The sequence below is a fragment of the Heterocephalus glaber genome, unplaced genomic scaffold (assembly GCF_053883595.1).
Source record: "Heterocephalus glaber isolate CG9 unplaced genomic scaffold, H.glaber_assembly_v1.0 deba00001444, whole genome shotgun sequence".
Taxonomy (NCBI): domain Eukaryota; kingdom Metazoa; phylum Chordata; class Mammalia; order Rodentia; family Bathyergidae; genus Heterocephalus; species Heterocephalus glaber.
In genome coordinates this window covers 28318744-28339229 of record NW_028258297.1, presented here as the reverse complement: position 1 = coordinate 28339229, position 20486 = coordinate 28318744, and the positions used below count along the sequence as shown (strand labels likewise).

General features: G+C 39.9%; 1 pseudogene; it reads left to right on the top strand.

Annotated features, from left to right (window-relative positions):
- Positions 1-18908: 18908 nt before the first annotated feature.
- Positions 18909-19710, top strand: LOC147827535 (uncharacterized protein C12orf71 homolog; annotated as a pseudogene).
- The last annotated feature ends 776 nt before the right edge of the window (positions 19711-20486 follow it).

The following is a 20486-nucleotide window of genomic DNA, read 5'->3' as shown; positions in this document are numbered from 1 at the left end:
ACCACTGACCTCTGGAGTTATTTGTACAACTAGGTCCAATCGTTCCTCCTTCCTCATGCCCAGAAACACTTAAAATTACAAATTTAGAGAAGCAGAAATTTTACTGAGAAGTCATAGATCAAGAATTTTACAAAAGAGCTCATCAAATATCTAACGTTTTCTCAGAAAAATTGTTCAACTGGTGGGATTTAGAGTCCACAAAGACAGAGAAGTTTGTGTGTTTTGTTGGCTGCTGTTTCTCCCCACTCTGAGTGGCTCACACATTGTACCTGCTCCAAAAAGTCATCAAATGATTGTATGCTGAGTTGCAATGATTCTTATGGCCATACTTTTGCCCTTGTTAATATCACTCTGAGCATTTTCTCAGGGGATAGCACAACTTTAGATTTTTTTCTTCTTGTCTGCTTTTCTACTCCCTCTTCCCAGTTAGGATGCCAGACTCTTTGACCTTCTGTTCTCTCATAGTACCTGCTGGGACATTCTTCAGGCTAAGTCCCTCACTTCCTATCATGACTACTTTTAGTTCCCCTAAGTGCCCTCATATTTTAGGAAAAAAAACAAAATTCTTCTGCCTAACTGAATACCATCATCATTATACTAGCAAATGCCAATGGAGAGCTTACTAACATGCCAGGCATTCTTCTAGGTGTCTACATGAATTAATTATGATTTTTCAAAACAAGAGAGGTGTGGGCTGCAAACCCAGACTTTGTTGGTCTGACTTGAGCACCATGCTCTTAAGCACCAACCACAGTAACAGGACCTCTCGTCACACTGGGTCCTCACTGTAGTGGAGAAAGTGGTCTGCACCTGTTGCTGACTTAAGCATATGGGCCTAGCAGCAAGTTTCTGTCCTGCTTGAGTCCTTCCTACCCTGCCAAGCCCCTGGTCACTGCCAACTTCCTTTGTAAGCAGTGACCCCTTGGTCACATGACTGCAACGATCAGGGTCGGCTGATGTGCATCTTCCCTCCACTGCAAAACAAGACCTTTGAAGCCTCTTCTCCATTTCAAACACCCTCCTGTTTTCTTCACCATTCCTTATTCCCCTTCTGGCTCACAGAAAGTGCAGGCTCTCCTTCTTTCTCAGGCACCCTTTATTCAAAGTCCTTAATTGTTCTTAGACATTGTATCCCCCTAATTACTAGTTCTCTTAGCAATTTCAAAATTTTCCCTCTGCTCCTGATCTCAGGGTTTAAACCCAGAACATACTTATGAAGGTGCATCCCCAGAACTTTTTGTTTTTTTATTTTCAGTTAGATTCTTATTAAGTCATTAGGTTGCTTACACTGAGCTTGAGTTTATGATTCTCCTGTCTCAGCCTGCTAGAGTTGCTAGAATTCCGGGTGTATCACCACATCTGCCTTCAAGCTGACAAAACAAGTTTCATTAACACTAATGTTTTCGAGTGTAGTAGCACACACCTGGAATCTCAGCATTTGGGAGACTGAGGTAGTGGGATTGCCATGAGTTTCAAGCCAGTCTGGGCTAAATAGGGAGTTCGAGGCCAACCTGAACTACATGAGACTGTCACTAAGACAAAGACACTAATTTTACAGAACCTGTCTCATTCTCATATCTTGATGTTGAAACTGAGAACATCAAGAAAAGATTTATAAGGACATTCAACTACCATTAGATACCCAGAAATCTCTAGTCATTGCCCTAAACCTCAAGTCATTTGGATTCCAGCAGAGCCTTTGAAAACACTGAGACTGTTCCAGGCAGCAAAAATCATCTCATGGAGACCAACTTGCCCTCTCAAGCACTAAGACTTTCTCCACAACCATCTTGCAAAACCAGAACGAAGATAACAATCAACAACAGATGAGTCCAACTTAGCCCCTCTGAGAAAACAGGTCCCATTCCTTTGTCTGACTTTCTTTGTCAGCGCCATGCCCCCTTGGCTCCTCAAACTCAAGTCCCTTCCCTATTTTCTTTTATTTTCTAAACCTACATCATAAATCTATTTATGCCTCTCACTGCAGGAAGAGCCAGGAACCAACCCAGAGTGAGTTGAGGGCCCTGTCTCCTCTCTGGGAGGACCTCAGATAGCATCCGTTGGTATATAGCCTAAGGGAACGCTCAGCTAAAGTAAGTATTGGTAATTTTATATTTATTTTATAGTGAGATTACAATACTTTTTATGAGTTACACTGAATAAACTAAAATTGTTACCTTTGCCTTTTTATTTTTCTAGCAGAATTTCAGGTACCTTTATTTACAGCAGATAGTTTTGGCTGGGGGCCCTGCCTCTGACATCTGTTACTTGAGGAAGCCAACTGCTCCTAAGTCCCAATGTCGGCCTGCAGTAGGCAGCCACTCATTTCCATCTGCCAGGTATGAGACTGGAAATGGCTCTGCACACGGAATTCAACTGCTCGGGTCCAGGTGAAGAATGGGACGCTACACGTTAAGCATGCAGTCCCACTAACTGACCTGAGGGCAGAATTTTGCAGCAGAATAGTCATGGCAATTTCATTTTATTATGGAATCATTGAACTTTTGTGGTCCTCATAACAAAGTGATTGGAAGGTTTAGTTTGTCTAAAAAGAATTTACAGTAACTCTTATCAAACTAGTACAAAAGGAGTGACAGGAAAAAATGACTTCACAAAGGGACACTATAAAATTGGGCGATTTTATCCAGGAACTGCCAAAGCTTAATAAAGAGCACACTTGAGGGCCGGGGATTTAACTTAGTGGTTTCACCGCCTGCTGCGCCAACACAAGAACCCAAGTTCGATCCCTGGTACCTAAAAAAAAAAAAGAAAAAAAAAAGAGCACACTTGAATTGAGTTTATATTCTATAAAATGTTAATGTTAAATAATCTTTCAAAACTTAGTGGACCATATATGTGTGGTTCACTTTCTACATTCTCTGTTTTATTTCAATGATCTATATGTCTTTCCTTATACCAAAACTGCCTTGATTATTGTAGCTTTAGAGGAAGTCTTAAAATTAGGTATGAAATGTCTTCCAACACTGTTTTTTATTATTTTTACATTTCTGGGTCCTTTGTACTGCTACATAACTTTTAAATTTCAATATCCAATTCTTCATTTATAGCAAGTATGCATAGACCTGAATTTTTATATATACCTTGTGTTTTCTAATCCTGCTAAATTCAAATACAAGTTCTAGGGGCTCCTAGAGATTTCTTAGTATTTTCTCTGTAGATGATCATTTCATCTACATAGAAAGATTTTTTTTCTACCTTGCCAATCGTATCCTAATTGTGTCATTTTATTGCCAGACTATTTTTGTTTAGGCCTCTGTTTCAAAGTTTATTAGACAGATGAAGAGTAGTCATATCTGCCCTTGTTCCTCACCTTAGGGAGAAAGCATTGTATCTTCTCCATTCGTATAAGGCGTTTTTGCTGGAAGTATGGAGTGCATGTCTTTGATCTGTTGAGAAGGTTCTGCTCTACTTCTAGTCTCCTGATAGCTTTTACCGTGAACAGCTACAGAATTAAGTCCAATATTTTTTCTCCAACTAGTGACAGGATCATATGGCTTTTTCCTTTCCTCTGTTAAAATGATGACTTTTGGGAGTGGATCTTCCAATGCTGAGCTAACACTGCCCTCCCTCTAATAAAACCACTTTCTACATACTGCCAGATCTGACTTCTAAGAGTTTTCTTTGTTAAACAAATTTCTATCTATATTCATACTTTTTTTTCCTATTATCTTTATCCAGTTTTAGGATTAAAACAATGTTAATTTTCTAAAAATGAGGGGAGACGTGTTCCTTCTTTTTACTGCTTTAAATGTTTGATATAATTTATCAGTTAAAATGTATATGAGCCTGTTGTTGTCATATAGGTAGGTTTTCAAGCTAGGAACATACATTCCTTAATAGGTGCTATTCAAATTTTATATTTCCTCCAGAATCAGTTTCATTAATTTGTCTTCCAAAGTACTTCTTAGAAGTCAAATTTATTTCAGAAAATATTTTTGTAATATGCTTTCTATATCCTTTTAAATTCTGTAAAATCTGTGATAATGTCCTCTAAATTTTGATATTATAATTTTAAAAATGTATAATTGATATTGTGTAATAGGAAGAAAAGGTCTAAAGGAGCAGGGGAAGTGGGAGGGATAGGGAAAAGGAAAGAATGGAAAAGAAAAAATATGAGAAAATGAAAAAAATGGAAACAAAGTTTTTGTAAATAGGGAAGGGTGGAGGGGTGAAGGGAGGGCAGGGGAAGGGAAAAAATAAGAACCAAGATACCAATGATGAATGTAACTGTATTTTATACCTAAAATGTATCAATAAACTTAATGGGAAAAAATTATAATAACAGTTAAGAACACAACTGGCCAAGTTTCAAGATGTGAAAATACTGGGTTTAAGAAATGGGGGGTGGTAGGATGGGGATTTAGCTCAGTGGTTACTGCCACTTGCCTCCCATGTAAAAGGTCCCGGGTTCGACCCCAGGTACCCTCCCACAAAATATGCATACTTTTTAATAAAAAAAAACCTGTCTACACCAATTATTTACTTGCAAAACTCCTCAGAAATCTTCTCTTGCCTTGGAAAAATGATGTTTCAGTGTTAATCATCAGCAAACTTCAACTCTTTTTTGTGGCAGCTACTTTGTTTTCACCTTCCAGTTCTCCTGCCCCAGCCTGCTCAAGATCAGTCCAGTGGATCAGGACTTCTCCCATCAACACTTCTGGTGATCTGCTGGGACCTGGTCTGAAAGCACCATGGGAGAGTCTGAGGGGTGGAGGGTACCCACCAAGTTGAGGTCCTGCACAGTCTGGGGGTCAGTCTTGGCCATCTCCCCTGTTCCCTGCTTGGCAGTGATTCTCAGACCATCACTTCCACTTGTGTTTGTGCATCCAGATGCCCCCAGCAGACGTTTCTCATGATGTCAGATCACTCATGGACTCTTCTTACTTAAAAAAAAGTACCTAGTAGAAAGTTGAAAGTTAAATGATTTGAATTGTGAATCAAGCTGCATTTTTATTGACAGTACTGAGCTAAATTATCCCTGTCCCTCAAAACCTCAATTTTACCATTTTCAGTGGGTACCATATCACTGATTCCTGCTTCTGGCAGCCACTGACCTGGTTTACAGCTTTAAATTTTGCTTTGGAGAGGTTTGGGGAAATGTTTGCTCTCACTGCCTTGAGGCTTCTAATTTTTCCTTGCCATTTTGACTTGATTCAATTTCTTACTTAACTTTAACTTCATGAGCTTTTGAAAATCCCTGTCTGTAGTTTTCATTAATCCATATCCCTTTCACTAACACATTCCCAAAATCACAGGCCACCTCACACGCATGTGGAGCAATGAAGGGTCTTCCAAGATATGCACCTCAGGGAGAGCTAACAGGAAGGAGCCACGGTGCACACACACATCACATTCGTTAACAGGTGCTGCAGGACCTGTGGTGCTGAGGTGGGGAAGCTCCCACAGCTTAGTTCTACTCAGCCCCAGGAAGGGCAGCAAAAGCTGTGCTAAGTAAGAGTAGGTTGGACAGAAAAGTAGTGAAGCATGAATGATTGACAGGAATGAAGGGGACTGGGACAGAATGTTTTGGCTAGCAGGAGGGCTGCTTGTGGGACTCTAATGATAATGACTGAGAGACACAGAAATACCGGGCCTCAACTTGCCCCACCACCATCAATGGCTCACCTGTTCCATTATACTTCTCTTCTCCCCAGGTCCTTTCTAATTAAACCACAGCCAGTTATTATTCTAAAAAGACACTTACATTACCTGCCGCTATTCACATTCATTTTCCATTGCTTTTCAGATACAGTTTACCACCTTCTGGTTTGCACAGTATAAGAGAAACATAGGCCACTACCCCTTCCTGATTTCTCCTATGAGAACTCACTATGCCCACCTGTCTGACAATGAACCCTGGAAGTCTTTCTCAGATTGTCAATCTTGAGCATTTCTAAGCCTCATTTCTACTTCTAGTCTTTCCCTTAACATCCCCTGGAGAATTATTTTGAATGTTTTTTTACTGGTCTTTTTAAAAAAGGTCATAAAATACTGACTCTGCCTTTTGGTCTGTCCTTTTATGTTTCCTGGGGAGTCTACAAACACCCTTCAAACATATTTAGTAGAAAACTCTTGGACAGCTGGAATTAGGTACCAAGACCAATATCATAAAAAAAAAAAAAAAAGAAGAAGAAGAAAGGACCAGACCGAGGAGGTTTCATTTGGGAACAAGATTCTATTAACTTTAGGACTCTAGGACATGTGTTCTAGCAGAATATTTGTCTATATGTTGCTCATGTCCTGAGACATTGTGTGAAACTCATTTTGAGCAGAATGGATCAATGAATCCAGCAGAAGAAATTTCAAGGTAGCCTAATGTTCAGACTGTAGTAGGGACACTATTTACTTTTAGTCAAGTTTATACTGAAATCCTGGAGCAAAAAGCTTTTTGAAAAGTTTTCAGCTTGGCCAAAAAGGAAGACCCTGCAAAAGTGGTGCCTTAGACAAGAAGGGTGCTGAAAAGATGAAGAAGAAGCCAAATAGTTTACAAAAGGGCAATAGAAAAGATGGCTTGTGTACATCATAAAAACCAGAAAGACCGCATACTTCTCTGGCTCAAGGTTGCAAAAGTAAAAGACTGCTTTGAAAAGAGAGACCCAGGGCACTTTGGTTGAGAATGGCTAGGGAACTGACTCTCTGCAATTAAGTTCACAATGCTCAGCTATTCAAGCTGTTGGAGGCCTCAAGAGGCCTCAAGGGGGCCTGCCTGATGCTCTAGTTACCATCAGCCCTTGTTATCAGTACATGGTGCTGGTTATCCAGGAATGGAAAAAAGTAAAATGCCTTAGTTTCTTTCTCATTGCTGAGACCAAATACTCAACACCCAAAGTTAAAGGAGTAAAGGTTTATTTCAGCTTATAATTTATAGAGATTTCAGTTAATAGTCACCTGGCTCCAAGGCAGGGTGGCATGGCACAGGGGTATCACAGAGTAGAAACAGTCTGGGAAGGCAGGCAGGAGGTAGAAAAGCAGCAAGCAGCAGCAGGACTGCCTTCCCTCTCTCCCTTTATATTCTATACAAGCTGAAAGCCTATTGTTTTGTGCTACCAGTACCCAGCATGGGGCTTCCATATTCCACACCTTAATCCCAGTGTCACATTCTTAATCCACATTGATACACCCTAATTCAACCACATTTGAAACTCCCCATCTATGACCACATTAGACATTGGGAGGAAATCTACATATAAGCCAGAGCTCAAAAGTTGTATACTCAGAAAGGCTCCCACTCAGATTTCAGAAGGCCTGGGAGGCCAGGAAGTGTGTCCCTGAGAGGGTAGTGTAAGAATCTGTGAGAATGAATCCAAAAGCACAGTGGAGACCCCCAAAAGTTCCAGAACCCACTAATGTGGAACATTTGAGGAAAGCCAGAGACAGTGAGAAAAACCAGCCCAATAGAGAAGTCATGAGACCTATGACCACCAGCAATACTGTATGGGTGGGACCACTCAAGCTCTTTGAATTTCATATCTTTGCCCTGGGTGCTGGGCATGGAGCTACTGTCAATCAGCTTAGGATTCTTTTCAGGTGGAAATCATGAATTGGCATAGTGAAGCTCAGCTAGCAGTTTAGACATCATCAGATGACATTGGATAAGGCTGCATGCCAACCACTGACACAGCCAGCTGCTGCTCACTGCCACTCACAGCTGCCATTGTCCAGTGCTGGCTTGTGCCACACACTGTAGGTCAACTCTCCTGGATGCTGGTCTCTGCTACTCATCTTTGTTGGCTGCGTGTCTCTGGAGCTCTTTGATGCTAACTTTCCTTAGTGTTTACTACTCTTTCTTTTGAAGCAACTGCTCTGTCCATACTATGCAGGATAAGATTTGTAGGACTTTTGGAGCCCACACTAAACAAAAAATAATTCATAAATAGGTTTACAGGACCACCAAAGTGAGTCTTTATTTTAACAGGACATGTGCTATTGCACAGTAGTGACATTACATTGGATGGAGCCCTCCTAGATGAACCCCAGAAATGCGTGGGGACTGCTGTTTATACAACTGTTTCAGATCTCTGATTGATTTAAGTACAGGCCCAGGATTGGTGCAGAACTCCAGGAAAGCCTCTGCTGTCATGTCTGGAAGGCTAGCTGCAGGGTTTGGGGATGTGAACAATGGGCCCAGATTCCTTCCACCCTGAATTTGTCCAAGCCAGGGTGCAACCTCCTCTCTTCAAAAAGGCAACAGTAACATCTGAAGTGGTGGAAGCAGGGGAGGGGCACCTCTTTGATAGTCAAGATGTACCCATCTTGGAGTGGAGTGGAGCGAGTGGCCACTAGATGTCCAGGGCATATACCAAAGAAAGTTGTCTCAGGACATTGGAGAGGCAAAGAGGAGCAAAGGAAAGCAAGAAAAGGGGTGCAATCCCCACTGGTTAAGACACACAACCCCTCAGGCACACTCAGGAAAAATAGGAGAGCTAGATTCTTCTTGCCTATCTCAGAGCTATAAGATTTAATACTTGCCCTGCTGAGATCCCATCTTGCTTTGGTGTGATGTCTTTCTATCTGCTTATCTCTCCCTTTCAGATTGGAATGTTTACCCTGTGCCATTGTGTCAGAATGATTTAACTTTCTTTTTTATTTTAACAGGGGCTCAGAGTTAGTGAAAGAGTTTGCCTTAAGACTCAAAGGAAGTTTTGAATTTAGACTTTTCAGCAATGCTGAAACTGTTGAGACTTTGGAAGCTCTTAAAGATGATTACTTGCATTTTGCATAAAGAGAAGCACATAAGTCTTGGGCACCAGAGGTGGAATACTATGGTTTATGTCTAGATGCCCCTCAAATGTCTCATGTGGAGAAGCCCACTGGAACAACAGTGTCTTGGGCAAACAGGCCCCAGTCATAGGCCTACCAGGACAAGAGCACACTGCAGAGCAGGGATCCAGAAGGCCATCATTCTGAGCTCAAGGACTGGCACAGTGGTGAGGATTAAAGAGAAGGCCTGTCTGAGACTTGTTGAAAATTGTAACCCACTGGGAGACCAAACAGTCACCTCAATAAAGGCAAATCATACTGCAGTTGACCAAAATGAAAAGACACCTAAACAAGACTCAAAACAGACTTCCAGCTCACCAAAGGCAACTGAAGGGGGAATGAGATGGAAAAGTCTGAAACAACCACTTGGAATCCATGAACTGGCAATGAAAAACAACATGGAAAAATAAAATCAGAAATTATTTCTCAGGTATCAAAAGAGACAGTGTCTACAATGAAAGATGATTAATAACACTAGAGCAGACATAGATTTAAAAAAATACAGGAGCTCAGGAACATGATGGAATCCCAGCATAGGAAAAAAAATGGAATCCATAAAACACACACAAATAGATATCTAGGATATTAAAAACTCCACTGAAAGTTTACAGACCAAAATGAGTCAATGTGCAGACAGAATATCAGATATAGAAGACAGGATTGTGATTAGTGACCACAAAGGAGAAGATTTCTTAAAAATAGCAAGGGACTATGAGAAATCAATCCACCAGCTGCTAGATAATGCAAAGAACAATAACATAAGAGAGACCAAATCAATGAAGAAACAGGAGAGAGTGCAAATGACATAAAAAAAAATGTTTACAGCGCTATTGCAGAAAACTTCCCAACCAGGGGGAAATAACTTCACATACAGATAAGTGAGGCATATAGGACTTCAACTCATCAGGATCAAAAAAATCTACACCTAGATATGTAACAATCAAGATTCCAGAAACCCAACAGAAGAGCAAAATACTAGAAGCAGTTAGAAAAAAGAAACAAATCACATACAAAGGAAAGCCCATCAGAATCACAGCAGACTTCTCAACAACAAACACTCAAGGCAAACGAGCCTGGGGTTAAGTATTTCAAGCCCTTAAAGCAAACAACCTCCAACCCAGATTGACATGCCCTGCAAAACTATCTTACAAAATCAATGAAGAAATAAGATATTTTCATGACAAACAGTACCTGAGGAACTTCATGAATACCAAACCAGCACTACAAAAAATTTTAAACAATATCCTAGGAAAAGACAATGAGGGCCATAACCCCATGAAGCCCAGCAGAATGAATCCATCAGGCAAGACAAGAAATTAAATGCAAAGAAAGAGAATCCAACAACAGTCATGACAAGGAAAAGTCAATATATATCAGTTTTAACTATCAATATTAATGATCTCAATTCACCAAGTCAAAGGAATAAACTGGCAGAATAGGTAAAGAAGCAAGACCCAACAATGTGCTGTATGCAAAAAACACACTTAATTCAAAAAGAAACTCATAGACTGAAAGTGAAAGAGTAGAAAACAATACTCCACACAACAGGAACCTGAAAAAAAAGCAGGAGTAGCTATCCTATTTACAAAGAAAATGGATTTCAAATGAACACTAATTAAGAGAGACAAAGAAGGGCTCTACATCTTTGTAAAGGGAACATTCCAAGAGGAAAAGGTGACAAACAAAGCTATATGCACCAAACACTGGTGCATCCAACTATATAAGACAAATACTAACAGACATGGAAAATCAAATAACCATTAATACAATATCAGTGGGAGACCTCAATATCCCACTGTCACAAATACATAGATCAGCTAGTTAAAACATAAAAAATGAAATACTAAGACTCAACCAAACTCATGAACAAATGGACTTAACAGATGTTAGCAGAGTGTTCCACCCCACATGATCAGAATACACATTCTTTGCAGCTGCACATAGGTCATTCTCTAAAATAGTTGTCCATAAAACATGTTTAAGTAAATGCAAAGGAATTGAAGTTATCCCCTGTATATTATTAGACTGTAGTGCAATGAAATTAGAGATCAATAGTAAAAGAAACCACAAGAACTTCATAAACACATGGAAACTGCACAACCCACGTCAGAATAACCAATGGGTCACAGAGGAAATTAAAGAAGAAATTATACAGTTTTCAAAATTAAATGACAATGACAATAAAACATATCTGAATTCATGGGAAACAATGAAAGCAGTCTGGACAGGGAAATTCATAGCACTAAATACTGATATTAGGAAAACAGACCAAGCTCAAATAAACAACCTAATGCTGAACCTCAAGCTTCTAGAAAAAGAAGAGCAGGACAAACCCAAAGGTCGTAAAAGGGAGGAAATTATAAAGATCAGAGCAATGGACACTAAGAGAATGATACAAAAAAATCAATGAAGCAAAGAGTTGGTTCTTTGAAAGAATAAACAAAATTGGCAAACCCTTAGCCAACCTTATCCAAAAGAAGGAAAGAAAAGACCCAAATCCATTCAATTAGTAATGAAAAGGGTGAAATTACAGCAGAACCAACAGAAATCCAGAGGATCATTGATACCTACCTTGAGAACCTTTACTCCATTAAGATGGAAAACACAGAAGAAATGTTCAGATTTCTAGATACATATGAATTACCAAAGTTGAATGAAGAAGACCTAAACATTCTGAACAACCCAATATCAATCAATGAAATTGAAAATGTAATTAAAAACTTACTAACAAAGAAAAACTCAGGTCCTGATGTCTTCACTGCTGAATTCTACAAGACATTTAGAAAAGAACTATTGCCACTACTGTTTAAACACTTCCATGAAATCAAAAGAAAGCAATACTCCCAAATTCATTCCTGGCAGCAAGTATCACCTTGATCCCAAAAGCAGAGAAAGACCCAACTGAAAAAAGAGGACTATAGGCCAATCTCACTAATGAACATAGATGCAAAAATACTCAACAAGATATTGGCCAACAGAATGCAGAAGATCAAGATCATACACCCTGAACAAGTGGGATTCATTGCAAGGATGCAGGGATGGTTCAATATATTAAAATCAATAAATGTAATGCACTATATTAACAGAGCCAAGGAAAAAAATGCTACGATCATCTCAATAGATGCAGAAAAAGCATTCGACAAAATTCAACACCCACTGGTAATAAAAACCCTACAGAAAATTGGAACAGTCTCTATCTCAACCTGATCAAAGCCATCTATGAAAAACAACAGCAAATATCATACTAAATGGTCAAAACATGAAATCCTTCACACTAAAATCAAAAACAAAACAAGGATGTCCATTATCACCACTCCTGTTCAACATAGTTCTGGAAATATGAGAAACAGCAAGTAGACAAGAGAAATAAATGCAAGGAATAAACATAGGAAATGAAGAAGTTAAACTGTCATTATTTGCAGATGACATGATACTCTATATAGAAGACCCCAAGAACTCCACCAAAAGTGCTCCAGACTTAATAACCAAATTCACTAAAGTAGCTGGATACAAGGTCAACACACAAAAATCAATAGCTTTGCTGTACACAAACAATAGAGTCACTGAAACAGGAACTGGAGAAACAACTCCTTTCACAATAGCATCCAAAATAATGAAATACCTAGGAATCAATGCAATGAAAGAGATCAAAGACCTCTACTCTGAAAACTATAGCACTCTGAAAAAAGAAATCGAAGAGGTCTACTATCAGAAAATGAAAAGACATTTCTTGCTCCTGGGTAGGAAGAACCAATATAGTGAAAATGGTCATACTTCCAAAACTGCTATGTAGATTCAATGCAATCTCAGTTGAAATTCCAACAGCATACTTCACAGACCTTGAGAAAACAATCAAAAAATTCATTTGAACAAGAAGAGACCTAGAATAGCAAAAGCAATTCTAGGTGACAGAGACAAGGTAGGGAGTATCACAATCCCCAACTTGAAACTATACTACAAAGCTACTGTGATAAAAAAAAAACAGCATGGTACTGGAATGGAAACAGACCTGAGGACTAGTAGAATAGATTTGAAAATGCAAAAACTACTCCAGACATACACAGCCACCTCATCTTTGACAAATCCCAACACCCTCACTGGGAAAAGGGAGCCTTTTTAATAAATAGTGCTGGAAAAAATGGGTTTCACCTTGTCAAAGATTAAGACTAGATCTCTATCTTTTACCATGAACTAATCTAAAATGAATCAAAAATCTCAATATTAAAACAGAAACACTGAACAGGCTTTTAGAAGAGAGGTTAGGTAGAACTATTGAAGACATTGGCATATAAAAGTATTTCATGAACAAAACCTCAATTGCACATGAACTAACCCAAAGAATCAACAACTGGGATCTCGTACTATTAAAAAGCTTCTGCACAGCAAGAGAAACCACCAGCAGAGTGAAGAGACAACCCACAATGTGGGAAAAACTTTTTACCAGCTGTTCCTCAGACAAAGGTCTACTATTTAGTGTATATAAAGAACTTGTAGAAATAAGACCTTTCAAATTTAAAGACCCAATCCAAAGGACCTGAAATGAACAGACATTTCTCAGACAAAGAAGTAGAAACAGCAAATAAACATATGAAAAAATGTTCAACCTCACTGATCATTCAAGAGATGCAAATGAAAACAAGGCTGAGATTCCACCTCACCCCAGAAAGAATGGCTGCTATCAAGAAATCAACCAATTACAAATGCTGTCAGGGTTGTGGGGAAAAAGGAACCCTTCTCCACTGTTGGTGGGAGTGTAGACTGGTGCAAGCACTGTGCTAATCAGTATGGAGATACTTCGAAGAACTAGGAGTGGAGGTCCCATTTTACCCAATTATTCCCCTGCTGGGGATCTTCCCCAAAGAATTGTAACTGTCATACCACAGCAATATATGTGCAAACATCTTTATAGCAGCACAGTTTGTAATAGCTGAAACTTGGAAACACCCCACTTGCCCATCAACTGAAGACTGGATAAAGAAGATGTGAGTTTTTTCCCAAAATGAAATACTTTTTCTGAAATGAAGAATTAGATACTAGAGATATTTATAGCTGAATGGATCCACATTGAGGACATACTCTTAAGTGAAATAAATAGGACACACATGTGTAAATGCCGAAAAGTTTCTCTCTTGTGAGAAACTAAAAGTGTAAATAAGGTCTAAAAGGTATAATAGGTAATGTGAAATAGGAAAAAAAGTGGCAAAGGGGAAGGGGAAGTGGGAGGGGTAGGGGAAGGGAAAGGACTAAATATGAGAAAAGGAAAAAAAGAAACAAAGTCTTTGTAAACAAGGAGAGGTGGAGGGGTAGAAAGGAGGGCAGGGCAATGGGGGAAAAATAAGAACCACGATAGAACATGTAAAGGTGCAAATTCCCAATGATGAATGTCATCATGTTGTATATCTAAAATGTACCAATAAACTTAATGAATTTTTTTTAAAAGCCTCATGTGGCCATAGGGGAGGCTTTTGAAAAATTGCTGGAGTATGGGGGCAGTGCAGCTGACTTGCTGTGAGGAGGTAGGACCTCAACAGGAGAGATAGTTCCCTGGGGCGTAACCTGAAAGGGTCTATCTCTATCCTCATTCCTCCCTTCTCTCTCTGTTTCCTGACCACCACGAGGCAAGCAGCTTTTCCTCCACCATACTCCTCCACCATGCCCTCCTGCCTTGGAAGCCAGCCAACTTCGGACTGAAACATGAGCCAAAGTAAATCTCTTTTCCATTGAGCTGTGGGTGTCAGGTATTTTGAGGAAAGTGACTAACACACCTGCCAAGGTCGTGGAGCTGTGTGTCCATCAGACACCACTCTGGCAGGTGCAGGCACCACCTGGAACATCATGGATCCACCTTGATCTCAGAGAAGCTCCAATCAAGTGAGGGGACAGACTCAGATAGTCATATAACTGGAGCTACACTTATGAAATCTGTATGATTTTTATACATGAGCAGGGCTGCAAACTAGTCCATTCTGAAGCTTTGGGATAAAAACATGTTCCAAGAGAAGCAAAACAAAAGAAGGAGTGGGGCCGGGGATTTAGCTCAGTGGTTTTGCCGCATGCTGCACAAGTGCAAGGACCGCAGTTCGATCCCCGGTACCAAAAAAAAAAAAAAAAAAACAAAGGAAGGAGTTTGTTTCCTCAAACATGGAGTGGAAATAAACCAATAAATCATTTACTGATCATCCCACATACTTAATGCCTAATTATTCTACAAGCACTTCAAGGAACACATCCTGCTCAGTATGTTATAGGTGAAAACATGTAAGGTTAAAAATGGGCTTGCTGAGGCTGGAAGCAGCAGAATACAGGGACTAGATCTTCCTAGGAAATCAACAGGCATTAATTATTGAATTTAAACCCAAAACATCCACACTGAAAATAAAAAAAATTTTCTAAAGACAACAAAAAGAGGTAGAAAAGATAATTACATTTGATGTCTCATGAGCCATTATCATAAGCCTGAAATATCCGCAGGTCTGACGGGAGGCCATACAATAAAAAAGCTATATATTTTATGCATTTGGTAACTATTTAAATGATTGTGTTTAGTTCTAACATCAGAAATTAAAAGAAAAAGAAACACAGATTTCTTCATGCCCGTAGCCTGGCTACAGGACTTAGGGAAGTTCATCTGAGCTAACGTGAGGTGACTACGTGGCGGCCTGCTGGAAAACCGTGCTGTAAAGACTGACTGCGACAATCTGTACATAGGGAGTTAAAAACACACTTTGCTATGGTAGGTTGAGATACAAGTTTAATCATTCTTTTTACTCCCTGCCCTGGGACAGTTAGCATTTGAATGACCAATCAAAGGCTCATGTAAACAGAAAACCAAATCAAGCACAGTATGCTCATCTATTTCTGGTGGGCACTAGAAGTTTTTTATTTAGAACAGTGGATGCTGCAAAACAATTTTCATGATACGATGGTGTTCACAATGGTCTATGAGTTTTCAATGGACTTTCTGTCTCACTCCCTGAATAAACACGATAAATATTTCAGCTAAGGTTTTGAACTGGAAAAAGGAAGTCTTGTTCACAATGATTCCTGTAAAAGAAAACAACCAATAGGGCTAAAGATGCTTCCACTTTTCTAAAAAGCACTGGTTGTTGTTCATGTACATGAACGACATCTATGTCATATAAACATGAACTTTCATGCATGATTTTTCCCTAAATATTCTTATTGGCAAAGTAAATAGAGAATTTACCCTCATAACTATTTTTAAGGGCATGGTTCACTGGTATTAAATGAATGCTTATTTATCTAGGTCTGTGAGTCAGAGGATGAGGCAACATATTAGTGTGAAGTAGCATTAATACACACATAAGATAAACATAACATTCAGAAACTTTCTTCTGGCAAAATGGAGGAACAAAGGGATGAGGAAAGAAAGGAAAAGGGGTTTGAGTTTTCTCAGGAATGTTTCCTTGTTTTTAAAAATAATGACCCAGGTATAAAAAAATTAAGATTCAACCAGTTTTAAATACAAAATCTTTCTTTATTTTTTTTTAAGGTACCAGGGATCGAACTCGGGTCCTTGCGCTTGCACAGCAGGTGGAGAAACCACTGAGCTAAATCCCCAGCCCCCCAAAAAAGTCTTTCTTATATAATTTTCCATATTTTTATGTATTCTTTTAGCTTTCTGACCTAGTTTTCAGAGTGCAAACAAGTTAAAAAGCATGGTAAAGTGTATCCATACATCCCTCTGTCTACTCCTGCAATGTGAACCTCTTACTCCACCATAGCATAATGATGGACCCAGGATATCAACATGGGTGCAATGCCATAAACCAGGATGAAGACACTACTGGAATTTCCCTAGTTCTTCCACTCTTTCTCTGCTCTATCTGATCCTATCCACACTCACACATTGAGTTGGTTTCTCCTTAGTGACCTGCAGTCTGTGAAGGTGCCTGTCTTTCTGTGCCTTTCCTGACTGATACTTTCCACAGACTGTGTCAAATACCACACAGGGGAAGTCATCTCATGTTGTCTCGTAATTGGAATGATGTTGGCATTACCTCAGTTACTATTTGAGCCTCCAGCACACAATGTCACAAGTTCATCATGATGTTTCCTCTTATACTTTTTAATTATTTATTTCAAACAATCATAAGTAAGTGGTTTAGATTCTGTAGAGAAACAGAAGTAGTAGGTATCTTATACTCCCCAAAGAAGAAATTTATTATAGGTCATTGGCTCATTACAGAGGCTGAGACTTCCCAATATTTGCCGTCTGCATGGTGGAGACCCAGGAGAGCCCGTGATGAAGCTGTGGTCTGAATCTGAAGGTCTGAGGAGCAGCAGAGCTGACAGAGAAGTTTCAGTCAGTGATGGGAAGGAGGAAAGGTTGCTGCCTCCTCCCAGGACAGTCAGGCCGAGCAAGATCTCCTTTCCTCAGTTTTGCGCTCTGGTCAGACCTCTTGTGAACTGGATGAAGCCCACCACACTAGTCTTCACTGGGTCAGCTGGCAACATGGAAATCCCATCCAGAAATATTTTAAAAGACACACCAGGAATGTTGAATCAAGCTGGGTGTGATGGCACCTGCCTATAATATCAGCACTTAGGAGGCTGAGGCAGGAGGATCACTGCAAATTTGAGGCCAGCCCGTTATACATAGTGAGTTTGAGACCAGCTTGAACTACATAGAGAGACCTAGTTTCAAAAATCAAAATAAAACAAAACTAGAATAATGTTTAACCAATATCTCGAAACCCCAAGACCCTGTCCATTTGGCACAGGTCACTGACCATCATACAAGCTTAACTTCTAAGTTGGAAACTTCCTCCTCTATATATTTAGGTCCTAACTTCCATCAACTCAAATGGATTTTAGAACATGCTCCAGTTCTTAAAGTCAATATTCTTGCTGGCTTCAGGCTTAAAACATAAATCCAGAACATATTATTATTTGGAAGACATAGGAGATTTATTGCTGATGATCTTGCCTCCAGAGATAGGTGGTTTATACTATTTTTGAGATTCCTAACCCCCATGACATCTGTCCTTCTACCCTCATGAGAGATCTGCTTCAGCCTGCATGGTACGTGTACAAAATATTTTGAAACTAAGGGGACAGATCCTGTGGTTTTCTACCCTCTTTTTCTCTGTTTCCTGCTCTGGCTATAACTGTGTCTGATATTGTCAATATAACCAGCAGTCCAAGAACACAGACTATGACCATTAGAATGTTAACAATGGAAACTCAAAACTGAAGGGTTTCCCACATGTCCTGTTTATGTTCCAGGAATTAGAGGCCATCTTTCAGGTAAGCTGTCATAAAGCAGGGCCATCACCAAAACAGCACGGTAAGCTCTGCGTGTGTGTGTGTGTGTGTGTGTGTGTGTGTGTGTGTGTGTGTGTGTTCACATGCTCTTCCACCTCCAGCTACTAGCAGGGCATCATGAAAAATGTACTAAATGTGCCATTCGATGGTGGGAGAGTGAGTGTGTGAAATGGCTATCACCTGTCTGGACAGCAATTTGGTATCAACTGTGGTAAGTTTGTAATGTATTTGTGATACTTGGTCTATAAGTAATATGTATATGAATGTCATAAGAGGCAAATTCAGAGATTTATGGACAAGAATCACCAAATACACATACATGATTATTATAGGTTGCCATAAAATGTAATAATCTGTTTCTATTTGTGTGTCATCTACATATATATGGGTATGTGTACCTATACACTTGTACGAAGAAGAGGACAAGATTATAAGGAAATCCAACAGAATGTTTTAATGACCATTATCCACACCTCTGGATAGTGGGATTATCTACGTCATCCTTACACTTTACTATATGTTGTAGATTTTATGCCTCTATCATATATTTGATGAAAGTTATTTCAACTGTAATAGGAAAAATGAGGAGTGGAATCACCTGGAGGCATTTAGTAGAGAGGGTGGTTTTACAATGAGGTGTTTACAAGACCTGCCTCTTCTGCTTTCCCTTGGAGAGCGCAAACACAGGGTAACCTTTTGTCTGAATGAGTCGCTCCCAGTAGAAACAGGAGTGGATCATAGCCATGAGTCCCTGACACTCTTCTTCTCCCCAATATCATCTCCTTTTTCTTTTTGAAGCTTTCAGAATTGTTAGAGTTCCCTTTCCTCCCTTCATTTCCATGGTGTCCTCACCCTCCAGCAGTGATTACTATGACACAAAGGACAGCATTTCTGAGCTAAGTTCTTACAACAGTATCTCTGTGGAGAATTCACTTGTGAGGACACCTTTCCCTGTAAGGACACAACTTCCTGGGAAAACGTGACTTCTGACAGAGGTTCTTTAGTCCACTTCCTGCCTCCTATCAAAGGGACAGGGGGATGGAAAGTAAAAGTACACCCCTCATCAGACAACATAAAATTCAGGACGAACCAGAGCAGGATCCCAAAGTAAGCATTACCCTGTTCTGGATGAGGACACTGAAAGTACAGCACGCATAGTGGAACATCTGGTAAAAATGCTTCACACCTGCCTGGAAAGTCTGAAAGATGATGAAGGAAATACAAAAGATGGTGATGAAAATCAGAAACATGAAAAAGAAATTAAGAAAAATGACAGGGCCGGGGATTTAGCTCAGTGGTTTCACCACCTGCTGCGCAAGCGCAAGGACCCGAGTTCAATCCCCTGTACCAAAAAAAGGAAGAAAAATGACAAAGATAATGACTCTGTGTTTCCTGAAACTCCAGAGGGAGAAGAATTTCAACCATGCAACCACTTCCCTCTTCATATGGCTCAGGTCAGTCATCAAGAACATGACAAATGTCAAGAGTTGCCCAAGTACAAACCTTCAGAAAGTGAGGATATCATCCAGTTCACTGAAGTACCACTGATGTTTGAAGGATGCAGAGGTGAACACAGAGATGCCTCCCAAGGCAGCAAGGGCAGGCCTGCTGGGGTCCCCGGTGAACAGCACAAGGTTCTGACTGGAGAACAAGGAAGACAGCAAGGAAAGAACTCAGATGGGAGCAGTTGGGAAAATATGAAGGAGCATTGTAAGACAGGAGGACAGGAACAAAGAGAAGTGATAATTATAAAAAGGGGTTTGTGTGTGTGTGTGTGTGTGTGTGTGTGTGTGTGTGTGTGTATTGATCAGGACTGAAACTCTGCATTTACTGTTGAGCTATTTTGGGTAAAAGGATTTGAGTTCCATAAATGACTGTCGACATTACATGCATGCAACTCTTTCTTTTCTTGGCAGACAATGAGCCAGGTGACTGACAGCCAAACCGTAAGCAGTAGAGAGGCCTCCTGGAGCTCACCAGTGGAGACAGGAGGAGGCCACTCCTTCCGACACACAAACTGCACCCTGTCTGAACTTCAGGTATGCCTTCTGCCGGATGCAGAAGTGAGCACTGTGCAGCCTAAGGCGCAGAAGGAACTCTTTGTGGGCCACTTGGAGACTCTGTTAGTGCACACCAGAGAGAACAAGGCAAAATGAGCCAGTGTGAAGAATCCCTTGAATAATTAGGTTACCCCATACACCTAGATTTTAAACTCTTTGATAACTGTTACTTATATTTGATCTGCCCATAGGTTCATTTTTTTCTCAATAAAATAAATATTCTTCTTATCCATGTCTGCTTCTTTTAGCAGATAGTCTTGATTCTGGTTGAAAGTACACATGTTGTCTAGATAACTGAAATTCATTCTCAGGAAATTTTAAGTAGCATAATGCTTGCTCAACAGAAGATATTCATTT